Here is a 14,531-nt window from a genome sequence, read left to right as displayed (position 1 = left end):
TTTCTTCCTTGCTACGAGTAGCTTCAACTACTACTATTTTAAGGGAGATGATATCTGACTTCATTTTCGAGATTTCTTCATTCTTTGCTTGACTGCTCTCCATTTTCTGTTTAGCTCCTTGTGCCTGCTTCCTGGCTTCTTGTAATTCAGACTTAAGGGAGGAGACCTCTACCTTGTACTGTCCAATCTCTTCTACCAGTTTGTTCACTCTCTTGTGCCTTTGTTCAAGTTGACTTGACAAGACATCTTCCTGCTTCTTTGCTTTATTCAATTGATTTGTCATGGATATGACTTCTTCATGATGCTTCATTTTGCTTTGATCAAGTTCCTTCTTAAGCTTGGCGAGCTCTTCATCCCTTTCTTGTACTTGAAGCTTGATGAGGTCAACCTTCTCATTTTCAGCTTCTATGATGGGTTCAGAATTTCATTCTTGACTGATGGTCATGGTCAGTGTTCCCTTTGTGTGAAGGTCATGAATTCTATCCCATATATCCTTTGCTGATGAATATTTTCCTAGATTTTTCTTTACAGAATCAGGTAGCCCATCCAAGATTATCTTTGCTGCTTTTGCATTGTATTCCTTGGATTCTCTATCCTTCCTGCTATCATCAATCACTGATTCCCAGATTTCAATCCCTTGAGACTGTAAGACAGTCCTCATTTTTACTTCCCATATATAAAAGTTCCCATTGAACCTTGAAGCCTCAAATAGAATGTTTTCAAGTTGATTTTCTTCTATTTTAGTAGTAGAGGGAGACACATTTTTAGCAAGATTGGTGACTTTCTTCTTTGACCTCGCCATTTGACTGAGTATCTAAAATAACTAACTGTCTTCAGTAGTAACACAGAAAAACTTGAGAAATACCTGGATCCTTTTGTTGAGTCTTCACTCTGCTGGAGAAGCTGCTTCAGCAAGAAAAACCTTCCTTCAGCTTCTTTGACGTCTTCAAAGAGCCTGGACAAGCTCTGATACCATGTTGGGAATTTATGATAATTCCAAAAAAAACTGACCAAAATAGAACAATACTCTATTTTAACACAGCGGAAACAGAAAAAAATCGCTTTGATGAAACTAGTGTTTCAGCAACGCAGTTTCGTCAGTTGCTGAATGCAGAGTTTCAGCAACGGTGTTTTAGCAATGCTGAAACTCATGTATCAGCAACACTTTGTTTTGACGTCAAGACTATTTTCTGCTTACGGTGTAACAGCAACACTCTGTTTTGACGTCAAGACTATTTTCTGCTTACGGTGTAACAACAAAACTCTGTTTTGACGTCAAGGCTATTTTCTACTTACGGTGTATCAGCAACACTCACAAAAACTTGTACTCATTAACAATAAACTAACTGTTACAAAAACATCTTCCTCACATAGAGGGATTTTCACAACTGCTATTACAAAACATCTTCCTCTTAACAGAGGGATTCACCAATCTATGCTGAAGAGCATCTTCCTCTTAACAGAGGGATTCACCAATGACTATGCTGAAAAACATCTTCCTCTTGACAGAGGGATTCACCAAGGAACGCTTCAGTTCCACATAAATAGCATCCTCCTTCTAACAGAGGGATTCTCCAACATGCCTTCTTCAGAGGCACTTCAATCTGTGTCTTACATTCATTTAGCACATACGCGCTACAGCGTATTGCCTTTTGTTTTCTCAACAGAACAACTGCAAATATTTCATGCTGCTGTGTTTTCTACCTCTCTCACAGCAAACAATCACAAAACAAATTACATTCAAATCTGCACTGCTGTGCGGTTCATTATTCTGGAAGCATTTTTCTTCACGCTGCTGCGTGCTCTCCTCTGCTCTCTATCTATGTGTATTTTCTACACTGCTGTGTTTGCATTTTATAGTGTGGGAAGCGGTCATAACTTATCCATCAACCGCCTTATCTCGCTGATGAAGTCTCTAGTACAATCTGCTGCTCATGATGAACAAATCTGATCTTTTGTTGTATTTCTTGAGTCGGTGGTGTTGAAACCCATGGTTGATAAATGTTGCGATGGCTCGAGGCTGGTTCTTTTCACTTTCAGCCATTCTGCTCTTTAATGCGGTTGTTTAGAAGTAATGGCATAGCGGTGGATCTGATCTTCCTCCTTCGGGAACAAAAAAACAATTAAAGAGTGAAAAGACGGTAATGGTGGTGGCTTTTTTTTAAATTAAAATAGCTGTTGTTGTTCAACTATTCACTGCAGTTGAAATTATAAGCTTAACATCCTCGCCATTGATTTACAAAAATCAAAATTCCACACCCAGATGCACCCTGAGTAGAAATCCTATGGGGTGAATAATTTTTTTTATTAAAATGATAATGTTGTCTAAATTTTCGTTCAAAAATATTAAAATAACAAATTTAAAATATTATTTTTACAAATTATATCATATTTTTAAAAATCTGAATTTAATTATACATTTTAAATAAATAAAAATAACAATTTCATCGTTTAAATTTGGATTTAAAAAAATAATTCAATCCTCATTTTTTTGCCTGAAGTAAATCTATTTAATATAAATGTAAGAAAACTTCCATTATTAATAACAATAAGGTTTGCCGACGGGTCAATGATGACAGTGAGAAGGAAGTACAGTTTACTGACAGGTGAATGAGCAGAGGGAGGAGGGTCAACAAGACAAGGGTTCCAAATTCCATGGATATATAATGGTTTTGGGTTGAAGTCTAATTTTACAGGTTTTCTGGTTGTATATTCCCTTCGGTTTATGATCAACTGGGTTCTTATGGAAATTTTGATTATTTTGGCAATTATTTATTAGGCAATATCATAATGGTTTTGTGTTGTATTCTAATTTTACAGGTTTTCTAGTTGAATATTCCATTTTGTATATGATTAATAATTAGGTTTTATGGCAGTTTGTAATTTTTTTCACAATTATGTATTAGGAAATAGATCTTATATGAGTGAGGCATGTATAATTAATAACAATTTATTTTTTTTGCCAATTATTTATTAGGCAATAGATTTATAATATTGGTTTTGGGTTGTATCCTAATTTTAGAGGTTTTCCTGTTGAATATTCCCTTTTGTAAATGGTTAATTGGGTTTTATTGTAGTTTGTAATCTTTTTCGCAATTATGTATTAGGCAATAGATATTATATGAGTGAGGCTAGTATAATTAATAATAATGGTTTTCCATAATGAAATGTGAGCAAACCCTAAACAATACTCGCGTGCATTGTTTGATAATTGATGAGTGCCAGTATTGCAGCAAGGATGCTGCAACTCCTGGGCTACCAGTTTTACTTATCAACCCGGGGTTCGTACAAACTTGGAAGTGACAGTGCTATATGCACAAGTAAAAGTGATGGTCGTGCCTATCACTGTTCAGCTGGTGAGAGACCACAAAGGTACCAAGCTAAACTTCTATAGATTTAGAAGAAGCTTGATTCTTTGATCGAAGAAGGGAAAATCTACTCTAAGAGAGCTACTCTACTGCAGTAATGAAAAAACATGTAATGCTAAATCACACCATACCCTAATTAATAATTTAAGGAGCTATGCGAATTTTTATATAATCACTAAACAAATCCTACTATCTAAGTTGCAAAAGTAAAAAGCATCAAACCATACTAATGTGCAAGAAAAAAAATAAACTAAATATGTTTTCACTTATTTTGGTTTTTGTAGGAAAAATCATGTATGCAAACTAATTGTTCTTGTGGATGTGACAGGTGGATGGAAGGTGTTTGAGGATGGCTAGAAGGTTTATGAAGTGGTTAGATGGTGTGGAAGGGTCCTAGGAGGCTTTTTGTGAAGTCCGTTTCAGGAAAGCCTATAGGATGTATTAGAAACCTACATGATGATCTTGTAGGAATTACATGAAACCTACACGATATAGCCAAGAGCTAATTGTGAGGTGTTGGGAAGCTTGTGAAAGGTGTGTGATGAATGGAATGGGGTGTTAGAAGGTGTAGGATCACTCAGGAGTCAATATGCAAGATAAGATATGGCTAGATTCGCTCAATGCATTTAGGGAAATTTCAATGAAAAATGATGAAAAACTAGTGAGGGTGATGGTGAAATAAGAGATGGCTAAGGTGGATGAAGTGGAAGGTGGTTGTTGGTGATGAAGCCTTGGTCCCCACTTGAGGTACCTTCTTTGCTTAAAACATGTGTGTCTTCCAAGAACTATGCAACAATATACATTTTCATAAACTAGAAAAGCATGAATCAATTTCCTATATTATGCATGAAGAAAGTTGTTGAAGGGAATGAAGGCATGAGTGAGATCTTATTGCAGAAGTGGAGTTGGAAAAAGATGTCAATGAAATCTACCTTGCAACATGAACCAAATACTGAATCGAAGACAACAAACTCCAAAGCTCATACAAGATCTAGAAATTTGTGTTTTTGCGGCTGTTGAAGGGTCCCTTCCTCAAGTCATGGTCCCAAAGGGAGGAAGTGAGGCCAAGACACCTAATGACAATTGTGTGGTGATCATTTTTCTCCTTGCTAACCTGCTACTTGAAAGAAGGCACAAATGCAAGCAAACTATCATACAACCAATCTAATCTATACTGTTGTAATGGAAATGCTTCTACTAAGCAAATGAAGTATTAAGCTATGAATATATACTAGCATACATGTACAATAAAGAGGATATTTGGCTCCTATGGTTGGGACATAACCCAAGAGCTTCAGCCCTCTGAGTTAACTCATTGCTCGCTCAAAACAAAACTCATTCTTCTTACAAAAACAATGGATTACATCAAAAACTATCACAAGTCTTGCAACTTGAAAATAGAGTAGAGTTTTACAATCAAAAATCTAAATCCTATTGAGGTCCTAGGCCTCTCTACTTATACATCTGAAGTCTCCAACGACTTCCTTAACACTAGGGAGGCTCAGTTCCCAAACTCGAGATAAACTGGTGCTTTATCTTTCACTTGTTCGGCTAGCTTCTGGTCCTCATGATTTGGTTGTTTGCACTCCAAGCTGATGGAGGAATATTCGAATGGAGGGGTAGTAAATGAGGAGATTTACCTCTATAATCCCTCTCCCTTGTCCCATTTGAGTTTTGACCATGGTCTTTGCCAAAATTCCTTGCTTTTATCCTTTAATCCTGCATTAAATGCACATTAGAGCACAAAGAAAAATATCCAACTTAACTCATCTCCTAAACAAAATATAATAAAAAGTATACAATAAGTTATAAGAATAGTTGGTTTGACTAAGCTAGGAGGTTAATTAATGCCCATATAATTACCCAATGATGAGGCTTATCATCACCCCCTAATGAAAGTGTTGCTCATCCTCTGAGCAACTTAGTCAATATCCATATCCCTCGTGGCTCTGGTAGCCTCTCTAACATCCCATGCCTCTATCGTGGTCTCCTCTTCTTCTTCATATAAGCTTGCTTTCGTTTCTACCTCTACCCACTACCTCTTTTCTTCTTCTTATTTTCTCCCTTCTAGCATCCCTAAGAGTAGTGGTGGACTAAGATTTAGGCCTATCCAACTGACCTTAAACCGTTGCATAGATTGCCTATACAGAGGTGTCCTATTGAGTGCCTCTCTCAACCTTTGAGGGGAGTGATATTCTCTTATATTTAAGTTGTCTGGAAATGTGTTCCATCTCCTTAGGCAAGAATGTATACGATCATCTCCTAGAAGCCTAAACATGTCCTCAGAATGTGAAATTACTTGCTCTTGGGCAACAAGATATCTAGGTGCCAATTGAGGATCAGTTGCAATCAAATTATGCGTACTGATGAGGGCCATGGGATTTGATTGTTAAACTTTGATCAAAAGAGGTTCAGCTTGCTCACTAGCCAATATCCTTTTCATCTTTGTAGCTCTTGACTCCTCATGGTTCATCCATGATTCCAAAGCCATTAATTGTATATCTCCTAGCTTGGTATTAGGGTCCCAAACATTCATGTCTGTGAGGGCCAGGTTGTGCAAATAAAATTCAACCATTTTGGCCCTATCCTCTGGTGTACTTTGATCACAAAGATCAATAAACTGCCTGTAGTCCTGAAATGGCATGGTTCCCCTCTGTTCTAGTGTCTTAATATGAAACAACAACCATTGTTCTTTGAGGTAAAGAGCATAGGATTTAGCTGGCATCCTACACCAGATTTCCTGTAAGGAGAGGCTGGTCATACATGCTAGTTGGTTCTCTCTTTCCTACAGTTGTCCCCTCAGCCATGCATTTTTTGTCTTCAGTTGATTTCTCATTGTCGCTGCTCTATCCCTTAAGCCACTTAGTTCCCTGCCCATTTCTTTGAGTTTTTCCTCCATGTGCCAAATGTATTCCACCCCCTTTGATTTGGAAATCTACATCCATCAGTGGGTTTTGGCCCTCTCCTTCTTAAGCTTGAAGAACAATGGGATGGCAAATTTTTGAGGTATGACCCTGCCTCCTTCAATAAACCAGTAATACGAGTCCGAGTTAGGTTGGGGGCTAGGTTCCTTTGTCTCTGGGTCCTCCTCTTTAGCTTCTTGCTGCTCCCCTACCTTTCTTTCCATTTTTTGTGCCTCCTGTAGATTCAACAGAGTATCCTATAGGAATGTTTTTTCTTCCTGTAGATTTTGCTGTGGATCCTGTAGGATTTCCTTACCCTTTGAGGAAGTTGATCTAGTAGTAGGCCTCCTTACATAGGTGATAAGGAACTTAGGGGAAGGAATTTTGTATTTTTGTGTAGGGGAATCTTCAATCTCAATAGGAATTTTTGTTGATGTTTCTGGCTTCCCCTGTCTTATTCTTATGCTCTTTCTTGTTCTGAAATATAGTGTGGTCTCCATCTACCCTTTTACTTTTTGCTTGATTGTGGTGCTGAGAGCAGTGAGGGCAGTTGTTGCCTCTCTCTCAGTGGCCTCTGGAGACACCTAGGTGACTCCTCCTTGTTTCATTTCCCCTCTATTTTATTTCCTTCTTCCTCTCTTTTTTCCTATCTTCTTCTTCTTGTAGATATTCATCATCTCTATTAGTTTACTCCTTAATTTCCTCCTCTATTTCTTCATCATCCTCCTTCTCTTCTCCATCTTCTTCTTCAACTTCATCATGTTCCTCTGTGTCAGCTCCTTGTTCATCCATCATCCTTATCTTTCTCTATATCTTCCTCTTCATGTTTTACCTCCTCTTCACTGATAGTAGGACTAACATCATAAGTGAGGGATTTGATGTCATCCTCTGCTGGCAAGTCTCTGAAAACTGACCATGTTATAGGGGCTTTGAGGTTTTGGAGGGCATCTTCAATGAGGATCCTAATCAACCCATGGTGAGCCAATTGTTGGCAATTCCCATCCTTCACTTTGATGCTTGAATCTATGAGTGATTGAAGCAAGAAATATGGTATGCTGAGTCTTTGGTGAGGTGGTGTTTCTGCTCCAAATCTTAATTCCTCAAGGATCCTGAAATGATAGCCATAGAAAACACTATATCTTCCCTCACATGAGATATATTTGATGAGTTGGTAGCATACCTCACTCCACGGGTATGGCAGACTTTCCCTCCTTACTCCATTTTTGTCCTTAGCGGGTTCTTCACCTTCTAAAAAGAACTTTCTTTTTGCCATCTGGTTGTCTCCTTTGTCTTCTTTTCTCCATGGGATTTCTAGGGGAAGTGTGGTGACCCTATTGATGATCTCTGGGGTGAGATCTATAGTGAGGCCCCTTACTACAATAGTGGCATGGATTCTACTGTGTGGAGTGAGGGAGAGAGAAAATTCTTGAGCCACCTCATCATCATACCCTCTAAACTTTTCGAAAAACCCCATCTAGTTGTGTCCTGTAAATATTTCAAGCACCTGGGGGTGTTTTTGGATCCTCACAGTGTTTCTAGGCTCTCTCTTATTAAACCCTCCTGTCATCTTGCTGGTGAAGCTTGAGGAGAAAATGAGAGGGTTGACACAATTTTTTTTCAAATTCTCGAGCAAAACAGATTTGACTGTGTATTTAATTCACTTCACGCAGTTTATAAATTCACTCAATTTCATAGTATCCCTCGTTCATTTACCTGAGAAGGAGGATGAAATTTTAGAGCCTACCTCTTTAGACTAGTTGTAGTGGAAAATTCCCATGATATCCCTTCTGAACTCCTCTATGCCAATTCTGTCGACAGTCTATGTGTATCTTGTAGATTGTATCTTGTAGGAATGCTTGTGTAGAACGATGGATATTTGCTTCCAGTGGGTGGCCTAGGTTATGAGAGCGACTTGAGTGAGGGAGTTTTGAGGAGGTGAAATGCATGAATTCATGGGTGCGATGTTTTATTTCGTCTTATGGTGATTCGAGGTGAGGTGGTGTGCTGGCAGCAAAGGTATGTTGCCATTTTGGACCGCTGGTCCCCACTACCACCTCATCATTTCCCACTCCTCGTAATCAGCTCCCACGCCATAGAATCGTAGTTTAACCTTTTTTTCTCCTACTCCTTCTCTGTCTTTGATTTTACTATAGCCACGTGCGAAGGACACCCGGTTGTGCATGTGCTGACTAAACGAAGGTGGCCAAGCTAACTGGCCACCATTTCACTTACCAACCAAATATCTCATAACCCTTACAATTTTTACTACATGATGCATATGAGTGAAAGAGAGGGATACTTACCTGTGGTTTCAATGCTCTGTTGCAGTTGTCAAAGACTAGAGGTGTTGCGCTGTTTATTTGCTGCATGCCATTCTTCTTCCTCCTCTTGCTGTCTCCTCATGGTTTCTTTGTTTTTTCCAGTATATGTGGCTGAAGATTTGATGTTGCTGCTATGGAGCTCCTAGATCATCCTAGTGAAGACCGATTGCTGGTGTGATTGGCATTCTATGGGATAGGCTACTACAAGATTTCCTACAGGATGTCCTGTAGCTTCTTCTCCCTTAGAATTCTTTAATCATTTTTCTTGCTAGGGCTGTGAGGATGGTGACATGGATGGAAAGGAGTAGAAGTGTGGAGAGAAAAAAATACTTAGGTAATTTTCTTTACTCCTCTTTGTTTCCCTTTTTTTTCTTTTTAAGACTGGAAGAAACTGTTGAAACTGATCTTTTTTTGTTTTGAATGGTGAGTGCAAGGATGACGATGATGGACGAGATGAGGTGCTAGATCATGCATAGGGTGAATTTTAGGGACCTAACAAGTCCATCATATGCCTTGATATTGCTTCCTATAGGATTTCTGAGTCACTGTAGTTCCTACAATATCATCCTGTGGGTTTTCAGGGGATCTTGTAGGAATATAGGGGATCTGTAGAAAACATAGTCTTTGCATAAATCGAAGCAATGGAGTGGAAAAATGACAAAAGTAATGGAGGAATGCATGGTAAGGAGTGAATAAGATGAATATGTGAGTGGCAAAGGTCTCCTTTGGATCCTCTTTTGTTCCTTGACTGTCTTTCTCACCCACCTGCAAATGGAAATTTCATGACATATATATATATATATATATATATATATATATATATAAAAACAACTAGTCTGCCGTAGAGAGGTTTTCACCCTAGCTTTTTGCCCTGGGCGCCTCAAGGAATGTTTTCACCTAGGGATCTTCTTATTCTCTTTTTCTTTTTGTTCTTATTTTTTTTCATCACTAGGCTACCTCAAGAGGTTTTCAACCCAAATATGGGACTCAAGCACCACATGAAGGTTCTCACCTGGGTCCTTATTCTTTTTTCTTTTTTCTCATTGATTTGATGAGGGAGGAGTTGGAACTTGCTCCACCATCATCATTGTTTTATTGATATTATAAATGAAATCCTGTTTTGATAAAGGTCTCTTGTACATTTTCAATCGATTTCCATTAGCAAGAAAAGGAATTGCTTCTTCATCTATGGTTCTGATTTGCACTGAAACATTATCATGGCATATTTCCACAACATAAGGTTTGAGACATCTTGTTGTTAACTTTCCCTTGAAGTATTTATACCTAGAATCATATAACAATGCCCAATCACCCTCCTGAAATTGCTTCTCCTTAATATTTTTATCATGCCAGATCTTCCTCTCAAGTTGAACTACCTCTATATGTAGGAGGGCCTGCATTCTGAATTCATCCAAGCCATTCAATTGGAACAATCTCTCTTTTTCTGCACTTCTGAGATCCAAATCTAGTTGGGCTGCCATCCTTAATGTGTTATTTTCAAACTCAGTTGACAGCAAGGCATTTTTCCCATAGACCAGCTCATAGGGTGTGAATCCAGTGGTGGTCTTCCATGTGGTATTATAGGCCTAGGTGGCCTCAAATAGTCTTTCTGCCCAATCCTTACTGCTGCTGCTCACCACCTTGGTTAATATGCCCTCCAGTGCTATGTTGGTCACCTCCACTTGCCCATTAGCTTGTCGATGATAGGGAGTGGAGGTCCTATTCTTGATCTTGTGATGACTAAGTGGGTCTTCAATCATGTTGGAGGTAAACTAGCTACCTTGGTCTATGACCAGCTCTCTAGGGTACCCAAATTTGTAGAATACATTCTCCCTTAGGAACACCGCAACCTTCCCTTCTGTTACTGCCTTAATTGCCTTGGTTTCAACCCACTTAGTCAAATAATCAGTGCACACAATAATGTATTGTTTTCTCTTTGAAGGAGGGTCAATATTCCCAAAGAAGTCCATTCCCCACTTGTCAAATGGCTTGAAAGTCACTTGAGGCTGCAAAGGCATTTCATCTCTTGGAGTAGGCCTTCCCATCCTTTGGCACTGATCACACTAACTAGTGTACTTTTTCACATCTTGATGAAGAGTGGGCCAATAATAGTCTGCTTGTAACACTTTGAATGTTGTCCTCTTTGCTGCAAAGTGACCTCTACAAGGCCCATCATGACAAGTGAAAAGGATGTCAAAGACTTCATCTTCCTTTACACACCTTCTCAATATTTTATCTGGGTCAATTTTGAAAAGATTGCCCCCAATCCAACTGAAGGGGGTTCTTTTCCTGACTATTTTGCTATTTTCTTTGGAGGGCAAGTTTGGTGGGAACCGCCATGATACCAAATAGTTTTCTATATCATTAAACCATGGAGAGAGAACTAAAATAGCAAACAAATGCTCATCTGGTAACTGGTCATCCACCATTCCTTCTTCACCTGCAGGCACATTTACCCTAGATAAAAAGTCTGGAACAACATTTTCCTTATGAGGCTTATCAACAATGGTTAGATCAAATTGCTCCAATAAATGTAACCATCTTATAATTCGATCATTCACATCTGGTTTGTTCATCAAGTATTTAATTACAACATGGTCAGTATACACAAATGTTTGATAGCCTGTAATGTAATGCCTGAATTTGTTTAATGAATGCACAATAGCCATGAGTTCCTTTTTGGTCACTGTATAATTTAGCTCAGACTTTGAGAAGTTCTTACTAATAAAATAGATATCATAAGGCAGTTTTTTTCTCTACCCGACCTAAGGCTATTGCTATGGGTTTTTGTGAGGCATCAGAATGAATATGGAAGGGGAGGGCCCAGTTTGGGCCTCGGAGAATTGGTGTAGTGGTTAACTTATCGTTTACAATGTCTAAGGCCTCTTGACAACTTTTTGACCATATAAACTCAGAATCTTTGGCCAACAAACCAAATAAAGAAGAGGCCAACTTGCTAAAGTCCTTTATGAATCTTCGGTAGTATCCAGTTAACGCTAAGAAAATTTTGACATCTCCCTGCTTTTGAGGAGGTGGGACCCTTTGGATGATGGCTATTTTGTTCGGGTCCACCTCCAGTCCTTTCTAAGATATTGAATGACCTAGCACGGTCCCTGCAGTCATTAGGAATTCACATTTTTTAGCATGGAGAGACAGGTTCATTTCAATGCATTTGTGCAGTACTTTGCCTAGGTTAGACAAGGCTTCTTGAAAATCACAGCCATAAGGTGTAAAATCATCCATATAAATTTCCACCACATCATGGACTAATTCTACGCAAATACTTAAGACTCATTTCTAGAAAGTGGCAGGAGAATTACATAGGCCAAAAGGAAGGACCCTATAGGAAAGAGTACTGAAAGGACAAGTGAATGTGGTCTTATCCTAGTCTTCTAGGTAGATTTGGATTTGGTTGTACCCAAATAATCCATCTAGGAAAGAGAAAAACCTTTTCCCTACCAAGCCGTCTAGCACTTGGTCATTGAAGGGTAGAGGAAAATGATCCTTATTTGTGGCTTTTTTCAACTCCCTGTAATCGACAAAAATCCTCCACTTACCATTTTTCTTGAGAACTAACACCAAAGGGGAGACCCACTGACTATCAGAGATAGGGTAAATGAATCCTACATCTAGCAATTTTTGTGGCTCTTCTTTGACTATAGCTTTAAGAGCTGGATTCATCCTCCTTTGTGGTTTCCGAACTAGCTTGAAACCTTCTTTGATGTATATGTGGTGAGTACACATTGAGGCATGTACTCCCTTCATTTCCTTGTAACTCCAAGAAAAGGTTTCTAGATTTTCCTTTAACATGTTTCATATATTCTCCTCTTCGAGAGCAGAAAGAGATGGATTGATTTCCAAGGTTTTCTCTCGGCCAAATTATATGGATTTAACACAGAGTGGGTTGGAATCGGCCAAGCATAAGTCAATTGGATGATTGTTTTGGGTTTCCTTTACTGGTTCTTCTAAAGGTAATGAACCAGGAGTGGAATTTGGAGGAGGTTTTCAATCAAGTAATCATCATCTTGTTTTCATCCTCCCATGGTTGCTTCCAAGGCATAAATTTGGGTGGAATAAACCTCATCTTCTTCCTCCTCCTCCAACCATAAAGGTAAATGATGCTCTAGAGAAGGTTGAGCAAGAGGGTATAGGACTAACTGCTTGGACATATGCCCTTTCTTGATCATCATATTCCCATCTCTGTAGCTAATGTAAGCATCGGTTGTGGCCAACCATGGCCTCCCAAGCAAGGATAATTTTAGGGGCGAATGTTCGCCCTTTGGAGAAATTAAGGGGTTTTAAATTTTTAGTGGGCGAATATTTTGTATCATAGTACATTTTTACAAATCACCTCAAATAACCCACCTTATTTTAAGGGAGAGGGTAAAAAAGGTAAATTTAGCCCTTGAAATTAGGACTTACAGCCTTCCATTCGCCCATTTTCAAGAATAGGTTTTATTTAAGTGAATCCTATGGGCGAAATACCATATTTATAAAAGAGGTATGGTAAATTAATAAAAATATAAATAAATGAGAGGTATGGTAAATAAATAAAACATTTTTTATATTTACTCCATAAGTCACCTTATATACATGTAACGGTGTAAACAAATAAAAATATAAGTAAAGTGGATGTATGGTAAATAAATAAAACGTTTTTTATATTTACTCCATAAGTCACCTTATATACATGTAAGGGTGTAAACAAATAAAAATATAAGTAAAGTGGAGGTATGGTAAATAAATAAAACGTCTTTTTATACTTACTCAAAAGGTATGGTAAATAAATAAAAATATAAATAAACTAGACGTATCGTAAATAAATAAAACCTCTTTTTATATTTAGTCCATAACCCTCGTTCTATTTATGAAGGCTCAAGAAAGATGTTTTATTTAAGTGAATCCTATGGGCCAAATACCATATTTGTAAAAAAGGTATGGTAAATTAATAAAAATATAAATAAACGAGAGGTATGGCAAACAAATAAAACATTTTTTTATATTTACTCCATAAGTCACCTTATATTTAAGGACACTCAAAAAATGGGTTATATTTAGGTGAAACCTATGGCCAAAATACTATGGGACAAATACCATGGACTAGATTGTTATTAATACCATGCAAAAAACCATTATTAACCCTAATATTAGAATTAATAAAAACAAAAATGGCACATGGTATTGACCCATGGTATTCACCAAAACGGCACATGGTATTGACCCATGGTATTCACCTGGAATGTAGCCTATTTAAATGGGGGAATTAAACCAGCATGTAGCCTATGCTAAGATTCACTAGGATTTTACAAAGTTTTATTATTTAGTGAAAGACTCGCCAAGATCTTACAAGATTTTATAATTGAGTAAAATATTCGCCATGCCTGGTGAGAGATTCGCCAAAAAATTATATATACATATTATATTATTGATAAAATCGCCTTCCATTTTTCCTATATACCATGGAGATTCGCCCATTTATTATATTTATAAATTTAGGGGGGGTTCTTAAAATTTTCCCTGCTCCCAAGGATGAGAGGATAACTAGTAAGCTTAGCCTTAGGTTGGAGAACTAGGAAATTTATAGGGTACTTCGAGGAGTCAATGGAGACCATCACATCTTCCATGATTCCCTCAGGGGTTACTATGGAACAGTCTGCAAGTTGCAGAACTATTGTGGTCTTCCTCAATGACCCTTGGAGGTTGAGCTCGAGCATGGTGTCCTTGGTCATCACATTAATGACAGCCCCAAGATCGATTGGAGTGTGTGGGAAAATGGTGTCATTGATGTACATCTACTACAGGGCTTCCACAGCCCAAATATTTTGGACATATTACCTGCCCCATCATTAAGTTGGGTGGCTGCCCAATGACATTAATGGTAGAGGCATCCCTTTTTCACCTCCCTGGATGCTTGAAGCATTTCTCATTAATCAACTTAT

The sequence above is a fragment of the Pinus tabuliformis genome, chromosome 6 (genome assembly GCF_031772625.1).
Source record: "Pinus tabuliformis cultivar Carrire ecotype Pingquan chromosome 6, CPIR1, whole genome shotgun sequence".
Lineage (NCBI taxonomy): Eukaryota > Viridiplantae > Streptophyta > Pinopsida > Pinales > Pinaceae > Pinus > Pinus tabuliformis.
The sequence above is the reverse complement of the archived record's forward strand: the minus strand, read 5'-3'. Positions refer to the sequence as shown.